Below are 15,685 nucleotides of genomic sequence, written 5' to 3' on the forward strand. Positions count from 1 at the left end.
ACGCCAGTAAGGCGATGACGAATACACGCTTCCAATGTGCGTTCACCGCGATGTCGCCAAACACAGATGCGACCATCATGATGCTGTAAACAGAACCTGTATTCATCCGAAAAAATGACGATTTGCCATTCGTCCACCCAGGTTCGTCGTTGAGTACACTATCGCAGGCGCTCCTGTCTGTGATGCAGCGTCAAGGGTAACCGCAGCCATGGTCTCCGAGCTGATAGTCCATGCTGCTGCAAACGTCGTCGAACTGTTCGTGCAGATGGTTGTTGTCTTGCAAACGTTCTCATCTGTGGACTCAGGGATCGAGACGTGGCTGCACGATCCGTTACAGCCGTGCGGATAAGATGCCTGTCATCTCGACTGCTAGTGATACGAGGCCGTTGGGATTCATCACGGGGTTCAGTATTACCCTCGTGAACCCACCGATTCCATATTCTGCTAACAGTCATTGGATCTCGACCAGTGCGAGCAGCAATGTCGCGATACGATAAACCGCAATCGCGATAGGCTACAATCCGACTTTTATCAAAGTCGGAAACGTGGTCATAAACATTTCTCCTCCTTACGTGAGGCATCACAATAACGTTTCACCAGGCAACGCCGGTCAACTGCTGTTTGTGTATGAGAAATCGGTTGGAAACTTTCCTCATGCCAGCACGTTGTAGGTGTCGCCAACCTTTTGTGAATGCTCTGAAAAGCTAGTCATTTGCATATCACAGCATCTTCTTCCTGTTGGTTAAATTTCGCGTCTGTAGCACGTCATCTTCGTGGTGTAGCAGTTTTAATAGCCAGTAGTGTATCTTCGGCTGGCGCCTCTTCTTCACCCTCTGCTGCCATCCTCTAATGTCTCGATTTTCCTCAACGTTTATATTCCTTGCTCCCACTGCCTGTTGCGTCGTGGGCGACGACCCCTTTTCTTCCGCTGGGATGGTATCCGTCATAGTATCCTATTTGATATCCTGTCCTCATTCATCCTATTAACATAGCCAAACCACATCGGCTGTTTTTGGTTGGATGTCGTCACTGATATCCCCATCCATTTTCATCCTTTGTCAGATTACGCCTTTTCTTATCGTATCCATCCTAATACAGCTTGAGCTTCATCTTAAGTAATCCATCTGAGTGGCAAGCAGTTTATTCTTATTTCTTTTGCTACCATTCCAGGCTTCTGCACCGTACAGAACCGCACTCTTCACTATAGTCTTATACATTCTCTTCTTCGTTGTTCTTCTTATCTTTTTGTTTCACAGAATAGAGTTCATTGCCCTTGTTACACCTCGTCCTTTATTAATCCTACTAGTGATTTCACCATTGCTTGTGCCCTGCTTATCGAGTAATACCCCAAGATATTTTATCTTTTCCGCAGCCACAACTACTTTTCTATCTACCTCTAAATTATTTGCTTTTACCGTTCCAATAGCCAAGTACTCACATTTTTTTCAAGTTCATCTTCAGACCAGCTTTATTATATTCCTCTTTAAGCTTTCTTACCATATAGCTCAGATCATCTTCATCTTCTTCTAGTAAAATCTGGCCATCTGCAAAATAAAGGAGAAATATTTTGCTATCCTCTATTGTCACTCACATTACCTGGTATTTTCTAAGCCAAGACTGCACTATTGCTACTGGATGCAGCTTAAAGAGGTTCTGTGACAGCCCACGGCCCTGCCGCAGACCTTTATTCAACTCGAATTCTTCTGCCCAACTATTCCCAATGCTTACTGTCACTGTGTTATTTTCGTATAATTTCATAACGGCATTTATCAATCCTTGATCTAACTCTATCACCTTCAACTTTTCCCACAGATTGATAGAGAGTACATCATATACTTTCTCTAGGTACGTGTCTCCAGTCCAACCTTTGTGCATTTTTCACTTATTAGTTTCATTGTGAAGATGTTGTCCGTTAACGATCCTTCTTCATGGAATCCTGCTTGCTCTTCTTGCTAGTTGTGTGTCGTTTCTTTCTCTAAAGGCCGGCCGGTGTGGCCGAGCGGTTCTAGGCGCTGTGGTCTGGAACCGCGTGACCGCTACGGTCGCAGGTTCGAATCCTGCCTCGGGCATGGACGTGTGTGGTGTCCTTACGTTAGTTAGGTTTAAGTAGTTCTAAGCTCTAGGGGACTGATGACCTTAGATGTTGAGTCCCATAGTGCTCAGAGCCATTTGAACCATTTTTTTTCTCTAAAGGATCTATCAGTACCTTCGAGTACAGTATTCCAAGAAAGGGATGGCTGCCGATCCCCTACAATCATCAGGGTCACTACGTGACCCTTCCTTACGCACCGGTATAATGTAACATGTTTGCCAGCTGGGGTGGCCGAGCGGTTCTAAGCGCTTCAGTCTGGAACCGCGCAACTCCTACGGTCGCAGGTTCGAATCCTGCTTCGGGCATGGATGTATGTGATGTCCTTAGGTTAGTTAGGTTTAAGTAGTTCTATGTTACTGGGGACTGATGATCTCAGATGTTAAGTCCCATAGTGCTCAGAGCCATTTGAACCATTTGATCCTCTCTACATATTCGCATCTTTCTTCCCACACCTTGTTTTTCCCCTTTAACACTCCTTTTACTTCTCTGTTTAGTGTCCTATATGGTACCTATCTTTACTTTGACTGTCATCCATATACAGGGACATCAAATAAGCTTCTTTTTTCCTTTCAATCATCTCATCTATTTCTGCATCCCACCAAACTGGTTTCATCTACTTCTCATATTCTCCAAGAGCTTCTTTTTCTGCCTCATCTGTGGCCCTTTTGTATTTTTGTGTTCTTCTTCTGCTGTTCTCTCTGCACTGTCCAGTTTGTTGGCTAGTCCCTTTTGGTATAAGTACTTAACACTATCTTTCCTTAAACTGCCCAATTTATAGCTTATGATCTCAGGCTAGTCGGCATGCTGCGTCCTCTTCTGTTCGTCACCACTCCAGAAACTATAGGGAAAATCAATTTTACATTCCACCGGATGATGGTCACTTCCACAATCTGGCCCTCTTTTAACTCTAACATACTGAATTTTTAAATTAGTCTTTTGCCTCGAGATTGGATAATCACTAATTGATTTCAGCCCTCTTGTATGGTTGTACCATGTAAATTTATGTATATACTTTTGAGCAAAGAATGTATTTTCTACTCGTAATTAATATTGCTCCAATAAATCCACCAACATTTTCTCATTCTTATGCCTAAAGTCCTCCCCACACATCCCAATAGCCATATTTTTCCTCTCTTTCCCTACTTTGCTATTAAAATCTCCTGCCAGTATGAGTTCATGGCCATTTGGAGCGGTTTCTGTAGTTTCTATCACCATCTCTTCAGTCTCTTCTTTTACTTTTAACGGCGTGTCTTCAGTATGGGCATACACCCCGACTATCGCTATATTGATAGGTCTAGCTCTCAGATTGATTTTTGTCAACTTCCAATTAACTGCTTCACACAGGGTTACATATTTTGACCACCATTTGTTTAGAATTATGGATACTCCTGCTCTCGCCCTACTTCTTTAGTCCACTCCACTAAAATAATGCGCGAACTCAAGCAGATATTCACGACAAGTACCGTTCTTTTTTGTTCCGGGAGGTGAAGCTACATCAATGTTGGGCTGTCTCTGTCCATTAGAACTCCTTGTTGTTTATTACGGATGCCCTATATATTCCAGATAGCAAAATATAAAGTCCATCTTCGTCTCCGTTTTAGAATTCCATTAAAACCATCCGAAAACTGGGTCTAATACCTGTCTGTCTTTTTCTATGGATAATGAGCTGGCCAGCTGGCCCATCGCACAAGTCCCAACCTGGAGCATCAGTATTTGTCATCAGGGTGTTTTTCCCCTAGGAAGATCGGTTTCACCACGTCTCAGAGTTCTTCCTGCCCTTTGATGAAGAGGATGGGAAAGGAATAACTGAGGATACCAAGGGAGTCTGTGTTACTTAGTTCATTCATCGAGCCCTGCGGATAAGGGAACGAAAGGGAATGACAGGTCGTTGCAGGATACATTTCGACAGGCTTCTCAGCGTATTATAAAAGTGGATGTATGTATGTAGGTAGGTATGTTTCACATATCCTCCTAAACCAACGGGTCTATTTCAGCCAAACTCGGGACACATATCACTTACTGCCTGAAAAGAGTCATTATTGGAGGTAAGAACCACCTGCCTCTCAAAGAGGCAAGGGTGGGAGTGAAAAAGAATCGTAGCCAGACTATATTCATCAAATATTCGAGAATGAGAGATCTTAGTGACTTGCAACCAACTATCCACGTAATTTCAAACCTTCACGAGACTTCTTCCCGTCGACACCACCCCAACGGAATGATGAATCGAAAAAAAGTATCGCTTACTACACTTTCAGTGCCGCATCAGGCATGACGTTGTAATTTGTTACTTATTTACTACTAAATCTATTTGCAACACATTTTGCACACATTATTCACATACACCAGTGAATGCACTTAAGAAAATATATCCTTTTACGACGCATAGTTAGGGAGATATGATGTCATAAATATTGAGATGCGAGAAAAACTGCACATCATACTTGATGTTTTAATTTATTACTTTCTTACTCGTCATTCCATTCACAACACATTTCGCAGACAGAAACCACATATACCACTGAATGTACCTGCAAAATTATATGATTGTAAGAGAAATATTTCAGGAGATATGACGTCATAAACACTGAGTAGCGTGAAAACGAAACTACAGGGCAAAATTCGATGGGGACTCAGGTGAAATATGTGTACAAATATGCGTGAAATATGTTAAATATACGAGAAATATGTATGGTATGTGCGTCGGTGGGCAAAGCCACGAGTACTGAGCTCCTCCTAAACACCTGGAACGATTTCAACGAAACCCAGTACACACATTACTTTCTATGTGGAAAGTAATACTGTGGGAACAAGATCTAGTAATCTCCTGTAGTGGTAGGGATGATAACGTGGAGAGAGAAGAGGGTGAAGGAGATCTACTGAGAGAGGGGCACGATGAAATGGACGGAAAAGGAAAAGCTGGAGATGATCAGAGAGAGGGGAGACGAGAAGATGGACAGAGAAAGGAAGAAGAGGAGATGGGCAGAGAAGGGGGTAGGAAGAGATAGACAGAGAGATGGGATTAGGAGGATATGGACAGAGAGAGGGGAGAGGGGGAAATGTTCAGAAGAAAGATAAGAGGAGGAGATGGACAGAGACAGAGGGGAGAGGAGGAGATGAGCAGAAGAGAAGTTGATAGACAGATAGAGTCGGTGTATGAAAAAGAAAATAGTTATTCGAACTTCTTTATGTGTGCTTCAGATATTGTAAAATTACTATTAAGTTGGGTGACAAAAACGATTTAAAATATATATTATTATTGCAGCTTTCAGCGTTCATCCTCTCTCTGCGCACCAACGTTTTTCTACAACCATCCTCGATCAGCCATTTTCAACTTGCTCACCACACCACTTCTCAACCGACCGGTTCAAACAAGCTCCCCTGCTTGTGAAGATAAGGGCTTTCTTTTTTTTTTTAATCATAACAAGGATATCTGGTAACAAATTGTTTTGGTTTGTGTATTATGTACACATTTTTTTTCAAATAATTTTTTTCCTGAAATTTCACCCATAAACATTTTGACATTCATCTAGCACATGAGACAGAATTTAGAAACGTCTTTGATAAATCTATCGAACAGTCTATGGTCACACGTGCCTTGCTCCCATGGACCAATACATGCTGCATGGTAGGCGATATCTCAGGTAGTTATTTTGCGAACCGAGCCAAATTTCTTATCTGCAAATTGCACTTTTTCAGCAACATGTTTAGTAATGTCGAGCACTTCCTGTGGGCCACAAATGCACCCTACACATATCAGCCTTTTGCTGTATTCCTCCTTTTATACTGACTGGTTTCGACTTGTGGCATATTCATCTTCGTGACTGGACTTGAGATTCAAGATATACGTAGATGTGACTGGACTCGAGATCCAAGGTATGGTTTTTTATAAATGAGAACAATGAAATATGGTAACAAATTATTTTGCTTATTGAAAATTTGTGGTAAGATCTTATCAGACCAAACTGCTGAGGTCATTGGTCACTAAACTTACACACTATTTAGTCTGACTTAAGTAACTTACGCTAAGGACAACACACACACCCATGCTCTAGGGAGGACTCGAACCTCCTACGGAGGGAGCCGCGCGAGCCGTGACAAGAGGCCTTGGACAGCGCGGCTATCCTTCGCGGCTTTTGCTTATTCAATAACATGTTTCCCATGAGAGTCTTACATAGCTACAATGTTGCAAACAAACAATGCAGCTACTCGCAGTTTTAGACTATGCAGTTGTCATTTCTTTCTCTGATGCAGCTGTTGCAATAGAAGCTTAAGAGAATATGTCACGCTAAAAAATAATAATATGACTTGGATGATTGGCAGCAGGGAAAAATAAAAACTAACGAATTGTAATGAATTGGAATAACTGCTGCTAATTCTCTAATAACGTTTCTAAATCCTGAAACGGTACCAAGCTTGATATGAGTTCATCTCATCCAATACTTGGAACCCAAATTCGGTGAATACATCTAACCCAAAAATGTTTACAGCCGACGGCAAACTTACGACCGACAAGGTGCTTTGACTTGCCACGTTCTTGTTTTTTGTCCATACAGTAACTTGCTCTCTCAAAGGAAATACAAACGAAATAACCTGCCACTGCTGCAGCTACAGACAGAGGAAGCCCAAATGCTATAGGTTTCCTGTATAATCAACGAAATTACTGCCTCCGTGCTAATCTGAAATTGAGTCATAATACTGTTGATATTGAACGCATTTAGGATTTCATTGGATACTTGGATGAATTCTACCAACACTGAAGTTAAAGCAAAAACCCACGCTTGGTCAGGTATTGCCACCCGTAGGGCATTGGTGAACACCGGCACATCAGAATACCGTGTCGTTTTTCTGCACTAGCACCCTACTGATAAGCGCCTTGCTTGAGAAATGCGTAGCATCCGTCAGTGTGACACTCGTGGGGCTTCCAACCGTCTGTACAAAACTTAAACATCAATGGGGGTGACACCAGCTCTGAAGTGGGGTGGACTCTGTGATCTGCTGCAGACAGAGGTAGAGAATACTTCCATCTTTATGCTTCTTCCCAGGAAAAATGTTCGATGCAATGGGAGAAGTTTTCCTACAGTCTAAGGAATGTACGCTGTGGTATCCTGCCCACTCGCATAAATATAGGGTGCCTAGGATGCTGTTTTCTCGGGTAGCTAAACAACAATGCAAGCAAATCACATTAATGGTTTTTATTACAATAAAGTAGATTGAGAATACTTAACTTTGGGTCGCAAGCAACTGGCGACATGCAAATAATCAGTGTCTTTTGATATACACAATTTTCATGCAAGCTAATCACTCAAGTCCATAAGTCACTGCTATCGTTAATATCACTGCAGGTCTTCTAGTGAGGCTCTTCTAGTGCCGGTCTACTAGTCCAGTCGAGGCTAGGCCTCATGTCGCTTTTATTCTCTTCATAAAGATGGTGCTCCTGTCGTGGTGACGTCCTAGCCAGCGTGCTATTGGCTGACGACGTCTCACAGCCCTGCCTGCTGTATCGTTGTTGATCTTCATGCCGGCGGTTGTCGTTACGCCGGAACAGTGCTCCCCCTGCGCCCCCCCCCCCCTTCTCACCAAAGCGACGGACCGTCGTCGTGTAGGGAGTGCGACAATGGCGGGGGAGGCAGGAGTGTGAGCGCAGTGCTAGACCGGAAGCTGTGGCAGGAGACGTCAAGCTTCCGGTCGTACCCCGCCATCCGGCCTACGCTATGGTCGAAACGTCCCCCGGAAAACGACCGGGAGGGTACGCGTCCACCTTCTGATGCCATGAACCAGATGAAGAAGGCGGTGACTGCTGCGGTTTGGGCGGGTCCAGGCGAAGGCGGCGAAGGCGGCGTCTCCATAGAGTCATCCGGCGGTGTCGTGATGACACCCTCAGGTGGCTGCTGTGGCCGCGCTGTTCTCGGAATCCGTGAATCTGTGGGAAGAGACACTGACAGATCACCGTGCACGTGACAGAGACGAAGTTGATTTTGATGTCGGCGCTGCAAGCCATCTGGACCTGAAATAAGGTACATGCAAGCGCCAAGTCGGCGGACGATCTCGCCTCGCGCCCACCGTCTGCTGCCGCTAAAAACCCCGTAAAAAACAATATCAATCGTCGCGAAGCGATACCTGTTGCCTTCTTCGCCGATGCTGGCGGCCATGAAGCAGTTCCGCCGGCGATGGACCATCTCGTGGGTGCGAACGACAGTAGGCGAGAAACAGTTGCAATACTTGATCCCTGGTGTGTACGGATCAAAATTTGGCCATCTGCAGCTTGTAGGTTCTGACAAAACGTTCCGCTTTGTCGTTTGACTGTGGATGGAACGGTGCCCTAGTGAGATGCTGTATGCCATTGCGTTCACAGAGTGTTTCAAATTCATTTGACGTGAACTGAGGGCCATTGTCTGACACTATGACTTCAGGTAAACCTTCATGGCAAAAAATAAACACCTGAATTATGCTGCTTGACGTTGTCGAGCTCATTGGTACAGCAAAAGGAATCTTGCTATATCAGTTAACCACAATCAACCAGCGAGAGTTCCAAAAAGGTCCCGCAAAGTCTATGTGCACACGTTGCCATGGCGACTGCGATTTAGGCCAAGCAGGAAATTTTTGTGGCGGAGCGGACTGATTTTATGCATATGCGTGACACTGTGACGTCATCTGTTCTATTTGGGTATCCATACCCTGCAAGTAGAGTGTCGACGCGCTAACTGTTTCGTACGAAAAATCCCCCCGTGTTCTTGGTGAAGTAACTGCAACACTTCTTTTTGCAAAGCATTAGGGATCAACACATGTGACTGTCCACTGTCATTTTGAAAAATAATCACACCTTTTTGTGCAGCGAGACTATGCCGATTGGCAAAGTATCAGCGCACCATAGAGTTCTTTATGCCATGCAATGAGTGAGGCCAAGATGTGCAAGTGTATGTTAGCAAAATGTTAAAATCTGAATCAGCTTACGTGGCCTGTGCAATTTTCCTATAGTTCAGAGGAAAATATTGAAGCAATTCAGAATCTTGACCGTCTATGTGGCAACAAGATGCAGCAGAAGCGTCGAAGTCTGTGTCAGGGCCAATTCGAAGACGTGGAAGCGCGTCCGCATTACCATGTTGAGCCATCGGGCTATACACAACCCCGTAGTGGTATTGAGACAACAACAAAACCCATATTTGCAATTTTTGGGCAGTTTGTACAGACACCGGTTTCGTCGGATGAAACAAGAACTGCAAAAGCTTGTGATCCGTTACTAAGTAGAATTTTCTGCCATACAAATAATGGTGGAATTTGGTGACGCCATACTCAATAGCCAAAGCCTCTTTCCCATTTTGTGAATAGTTACACTGAGCTTTGGACAACACTTTTGATGCGAAAGCAATAGGTCTGTCGTTATCACCAATTCTGTGCGAAAGCACTGCACTGATTCTGTAAAAGGAAGCGTCAACTAGCAGTATAACTGGTTTGTCAAGATCAACGTTAATTAACCATCGCTCACTGAGCAATGCATCTTTAAGTTTTTAAAAGCTACTTGGCACTCATCTGTCCCTAAAACTGACTGCAATTCTGTGACATTGTCAGGAACTGGCATATTGCATATAGCTAACAAATGCGACTCAAGAGGATGTACACCTGTTTCTGGCACGACCAAGATACTGCAACTCAGGTTTGAAAAAAAGAATCACACTTGTCCAGTCTAACTTCAGTCCTACATTAGATAACACACGAAACAAAGCACGCAAATTTGCAATATGTTCTTCATGTGTACGACCAGCTACAACAATATCATCCAAATAATTTCTTAAACTTTCCCGGCGATTTGATGACATCTCGTGGAAATCGGCTTTTCTGCCGGATATCAGCGTCTTCTAAACACAATATTTCGACGTCATTACTTGACGTCTTCATCAGGTGTTCCCTGAGACTGGCTACTTGCTGGACCGGGTCGCATATTTATGCCTGCCGCTCTGGGCGTTCTCTATTCCGTCCGCCCCCACTCCGGCCGCCTCCAACTGCGGTGGTGGCCTCCTGGTGTTCCCTTCTCGGTCCGCACCCACGAGTGGCGCTACCCTGCCACTCTGGACGTTCCCTATTCCGTCCGCGCCCGCTCTGGCCGCCTCCGACTGCGGCTGAGGCTTCCTGGTGTTCCCTTCTTGGTTCGTGCCCATAGTGTGTGGATGTCTGAGGCTCGTTGTTGGTGTTGGAAACATATTTTCTCCGGTATTGCTTCAGCAGTTCAAATGCCAGGTTCCATGCAGTGCTTAGTTGGTATCCTGCTTCCCGGTTAATCAGGTTTTGTGCCATTTTTATCTCTATAGATTCAGTGATGACTCTATCCCAGAACGTGGGGGTCTGGACCATGACCTTGGTGTTCTCATAATCCATGGAATGTTCCAACTCTAGGCAGTGTTCTGCTATTGCTGATTTTGTGGCCTGCCTTAGCCTCGTATGTCGCTGGTGTTCCTTACATCTGATTTCCACCGTTTTAGTCGTTTGGCCAATGTAGGACATACCGCATTCACAAGGAATATTGTAAATGCCAGGCTTCCTTAAGCCCAGGTCATCTTTGACTGTTCCAAGTAAAGCCCTGATTTTGCTAGGTGGACAGAAGACACTCTTGATGTTATTTTTCATTAGTATTCTGCTATCTTGGCAGAAACAGGCCCAGCATATGGTAAAAATACCAGCTTCTTGATTTCTTCTTCTTGCTCGTTCTCCGATGTATCCTGACATCTGGTGGGATGTAGAGCTCTGCGGATGTCCCTGGATGAGAATCCGTTAATAGCAAACACTTTTTGAAGATGTTCAAGTTCCCCTGCCAGGCTATCAGAGTCAGACAGTTTCTGGGCTCGGTGTACGAGTGTTCTAAGCACCCCGGTCTTTTGTGCTGGGTGGTGGCAGCTGTCGGCCTGTAGGTATAAGTCTGTGTGTTGGCTTTCGGTACACACTGTGGCTGAAGGTGCCATCCGCCTTCTTCTTCACCAGGACATCCAGAAACGGAAGCTGACCGTTCTTTTCTAGCTCCATGGTGAATTTATTATTCGGATGCCTTGAGTTCAGGTGGTCCAGAAAGTCTTCCAGTTTTTCGCGACCGTGGGGCCAAATGGCAAATGTGTCATCAACGTATCTCAGCAAGCATGTTGACTGGTAAGTGGCAGTTGTAAGAGCCTCGTCCTCGAACTTCTCCATGAAGAGTAGTGGCCAACCAGTTCATGGTGAAGTTCGAGGATGAGGCTCTTACAACTGGTCCAGACCCCTAGGTTCTGGGGTAGTGTCATCACTGAATCTATAGAGATAAAGATGGCACAAAATCTGATTAACCGGGAAGCAGGATACCAGCTAAGCACTGCATGGAACCCGGCATTTGAACTGCTGAAGCAATACTAGAGAAAATATGTTTCCAACACCAACAACGAGCCTCAGATATCCACACACTATGGGCACGAACCAAGAAGGGAACACCAGGAAGTCTCAGCCGCAGTCGGAGGCGGCCAGAGCGGGCGCGGACGGAACAGGGAACGTCCAGAGTGGCAGGGTAGCGCCACTCGTGGGTGCGGACCGAGAAGGGAACACCAGGAGGCCACCACCGCAGTTGGAGGCGGCCGGAGTGGGCGCGGACGGAATAGAGAACGCCCTCGCGTGGATCTGCATGGAGATAACTTGTCCTCCGATGTGTGATGGAGTTCGCAGCAGTTATTGCTTTGCCTCCCATGCATGCCGATGTAATGCGTTTTCACATGTAGATTGTCTTCTTGGGTGTCTCCTCAGCACAGTTCTGCAGTGCTAGCTATGCAGCGAGCAGGTGCGGCCAGCGGGTGGTGACGCTGCGCGGCAGTTTGCGGCCCAGCGTCCGGATTTGGGCGTTGTGTGACTGGCCAGCACGTTCGTAAAAGGTGTGGGCGGTCGCCTGAAAGAGGTCCCGGAGCAGAGGTACTTCCGCGATGTCGTGAAGATGAGCGGTGGGGAAATCGTAGAGAACGCCCAGAACGGCAGGGTAGCGCCACTCGCGGGTGCGGACCGACTAGGGAACGGCAAACAGAACACCAGGCACCGGGCAGGCATAAATATGCGATCCAGTCCAGCAAGCAGCCAGTCTCAGGGAACACCTGATGAAGACGTCAAGTAATGACGTCGAAATATCGTGTTTGGAAGATGCTGATATCCGGCAGAAAACCCGATTTCCACGAGATGTCATCATCCAAATAGTTTGAACAGTTTGGTACTTGCGCAGTCAGCTGTTCCAAATACTGATGGAAAATGGCGGATGCGGAAGCACTGTCAAAAGGCAAACGCAGATATTTAAACAATCCCAAATGAGTATTTACTACACACACTTTTTGAGGTTCTTCATCAAGCGGTATTTGAAGGTACGCGTCGCGCTAGTCAGTTTTTGAAAAGTAGCGTCCAGCGCCTATTTTGTCCATGAGATCCTCTGGGCGTTGCAATGGATAAGTATCAATCACAGTTTGTGGGTTGACTGTAGACTTAGAGTCAATGCAGAGGCAAATGCGGCCTGAAGGTTTGGGGAGCGAAACCAGTGGACTTGCCCATTGACTAGCTGATGTGGGCGCAATAACTCCGCTATCTTGCAATTCTTTATGTTCAGCAGCGACTTTGTCCCGTAATGCAATGGGTCAATTCTGGCCCAGACAATTTCGGCTGAGCATTGTCTTTCAGAGTAATATGTGCAACAAAATTGTTAGCCTTGCCTAAACCTTCAGAAAAGAGTTCCAGGAATTCTTTTAGCAAGCATGGGATGCAGACACTGACAACAAGTTGTCCTGAATGTTAAAGCCTAACAAATCAATTGAATCAAGACTGAATATGTTCTCACATCGCTTGATTGTAGCGCTGTAAAAGTCACTGTTCCCGTATCTGAGCGATACATTGCAGGCAAAGTTCATTTTCGAACGACTGGAATGTCTTGCCCATTACAAGCCATCAGTTGCGTGCTAGTTTTAGACAGGCTTGGGAAGCCTAATAGTTCATATGTGTGACGATTTAGCAATGTGACAGGCACCCGTGTCCAATTGAAACTTCACACTTTTCCCACAAAGAAGTATATAAACAAAAAGCTTGTTTGACTGGCGTATCACTGAGGAATCTGGTGACGTGTCAGTTACGTGAATGCCTCTTGCAGACTTTGAATATACTGCATTAATGACATGGGCCTTGTGACTAGACTTTTGTGAGTGGACCGAATTCTTATGTTTGTTCCTTTGCAAACATACGGATTTTACATGTCCTTTCCTACCACAAGCTTAACACTGAGCTCGTCGGGAGGTGCTATCTTGGCGTTTGTGTCGTGAATAACACCGAGGGCAAGGCTTAATTCTGTTCGCCTGTGTAGCCTCCTGTTTAGCGAACTGCTTACGTAGCGTGGAGCGTTGTTTACTCGGCGTGACAAGCGCAAACTGCTGCTGAATAGGGCGATCGGAAGCAAGGGCCTCAACCAGACAAAAAGCTGGCTGCTCAACTGTAGGAGCAGACAAGGCGTTGGAATCGTACTGATCTAGTATTTGCACTACCTGCTGAAATGATGGATCGGACTGTTTCAAAATCTGCTCCCTGAGTTTGATATCATACACGATTGCATCACGCAACATAACATCCGAATATAAAGCACCACGAGCACACTTTAATTTGCATTTCCTTGTCATACCCTGCAAATCCGTTACCCATTCGCGATAAGTTTTTTCTGGCCGTTTTTTGCAGTTAAAGAACTGATACCTAGCTGCTACCACATTCATTGGTTCGTCGTAATACTCTACCACCTGATACTAAAATGTAGACTTTCACGGCCGGAAATATCATGTCCATTATAATTATCCGGGCTGTTATGCCGTGGTCGGTTGACGAATTCTGTGTCGATTCCCAACGTTTCGTCTCCGACAGTTGGAGACGAAACGTTGGGAATCGACACAGAATTCGTCAACCGACCACGGCATAACAGCCCGGATAATTATAATGGACACTCTACCACCTGTTCATAAGCAAGTTCACTCGGAGTGGCGTTAGTTTCCAAAAATGGTTCAAATGGCTCTGAGCACTATGGGGCTTAACTTCTAAGGTCATCAGTCCCCTAGAACTTAGAACTGCCTAAACCTAACTAACCTAAGGACATCACACACATCCATGCCCGATTCAGAATTCGAATCTGCGACCGTAGCGGTCGCGCGGTGCCTAGAACCGCTCGGCCACATGTGGTGTTAGGAAACAACTTCTGAGTTAATCGGAAAACTGCACTTCTGGATAACAGATATGGAATTTTCACGTTACCTGGTACTTTGTCAGCAAGTGTGTGTGCTTCGAATTGTTGCAACCACTCGAGCCATTGCTCTTCTTGTTCACGAAGCTGTCAAAAAGGCGGTATAGCAGTAAGCGTTGCTGTAGGTGGTGCTTGTAGCGTCGGGCGCGCAGCGTTTGCCAGTCGCTGCTGCACCATGTTGAACAGGGTAGAGATTTGCTGGGTGTGGAACTGAAACATACGCATTAGCTGTGTTGCATCTAATGCTTGCGGCTGTGGCGCCGGAGCAGGGATAGATGGTGTGGGCATGTTGGAAGAGACAAATGCAAGAAACAGACAAGGCAAGCAAGGAAGTACAAAAGCAAAGAAAACTTCTGCAGCGCCCACCTGAAAACACTGATTAGCAAAAGAGGCTGTCAAAGCAAGTAAACTCCCCTGCAAAGAAAAGACGAGAGAGAATTAAGGTGCCAACAAAACAAAAAAGTTCCGTGGCCGCCAGGCATTGGATTCTTCTGAAAACTAGTCGCCAATGTGGTATCCTCTCCAATCGTGTAAATAAAGGGTGCCTACATTGCTGCTTTCTCGGATAGCTAAACAACAATTAAAGCAAATCACATTAATAGTTTTTATTACAATAAAGTAGATTGACAATACTTTGGGTAGCAAGCATTTGGCCACATGCAAATAATCAATGGTCTTTGATATATACAATTTCCATGCAAGCCAATCACTCAAGTTCATCAGTCACTGCTATTGTTAATATCACTGCGGCTCTTCCAGTGCCGGTCTGCTAGTCCGGTGGAGGCTAGGCGCCATGTCGCTTTTATTCTCATCCTGTAGATGTCGCTCCCGTCGTGGTGACGTCCTAGCAGCGTGCTATTGGCTGCCATCGTCTCACAGCCCTCTCTGGTGTATCGTTCCTGACCTTGGTGCCAGTGCTTGTCTTTATGCCAGAACACACCCCACTTCAGTACGGTTCATTAATACCCCTTGACTGTGTCACAGGCCACCCACAGTGCAGGATCTTGACGTTCCGTTGCCTCAGTATATGTGTACGGAAATTACCAATTAATTCCACTTGACTGGGTTAAACAGAAGGCCATCTTGGCTTGCACAGCGCATCTGGCAATATGCTGCAAATTAATTCCCCTTTACTGGGTTCTGCTGGCACTGGACAGTCAAACAGGTGGTCATGTTGGACCGCCATCATTGGCTGTCCAGAGCATCTGACCAGTTTGTACCATTTAATTCCGGCTGACTGGGTTCCAGTTGGCAACCCTGCAGGCTGTGCTAGTATCCAACTCTAGTAGGATAAGCGGCCTAGAGGGGGAAGGGGCGAGGAGGGGTAGGAGAGGGTATGG

This window comes from Schistocerca serialis, chromosome 2 (assembly GCF_023864345.2).
Source record: "Schistocerca serialis cubense isolate TAMUIC-IGC-003099 chromosome 2, iqSchSeri2.2, whole genome shotgun sequence".
NCBI lineage: Eukaryota > Metazoa > Arthropoda > Insecta > Orthoptera > Acrididae > Schistocerca > Schistocerca serialis.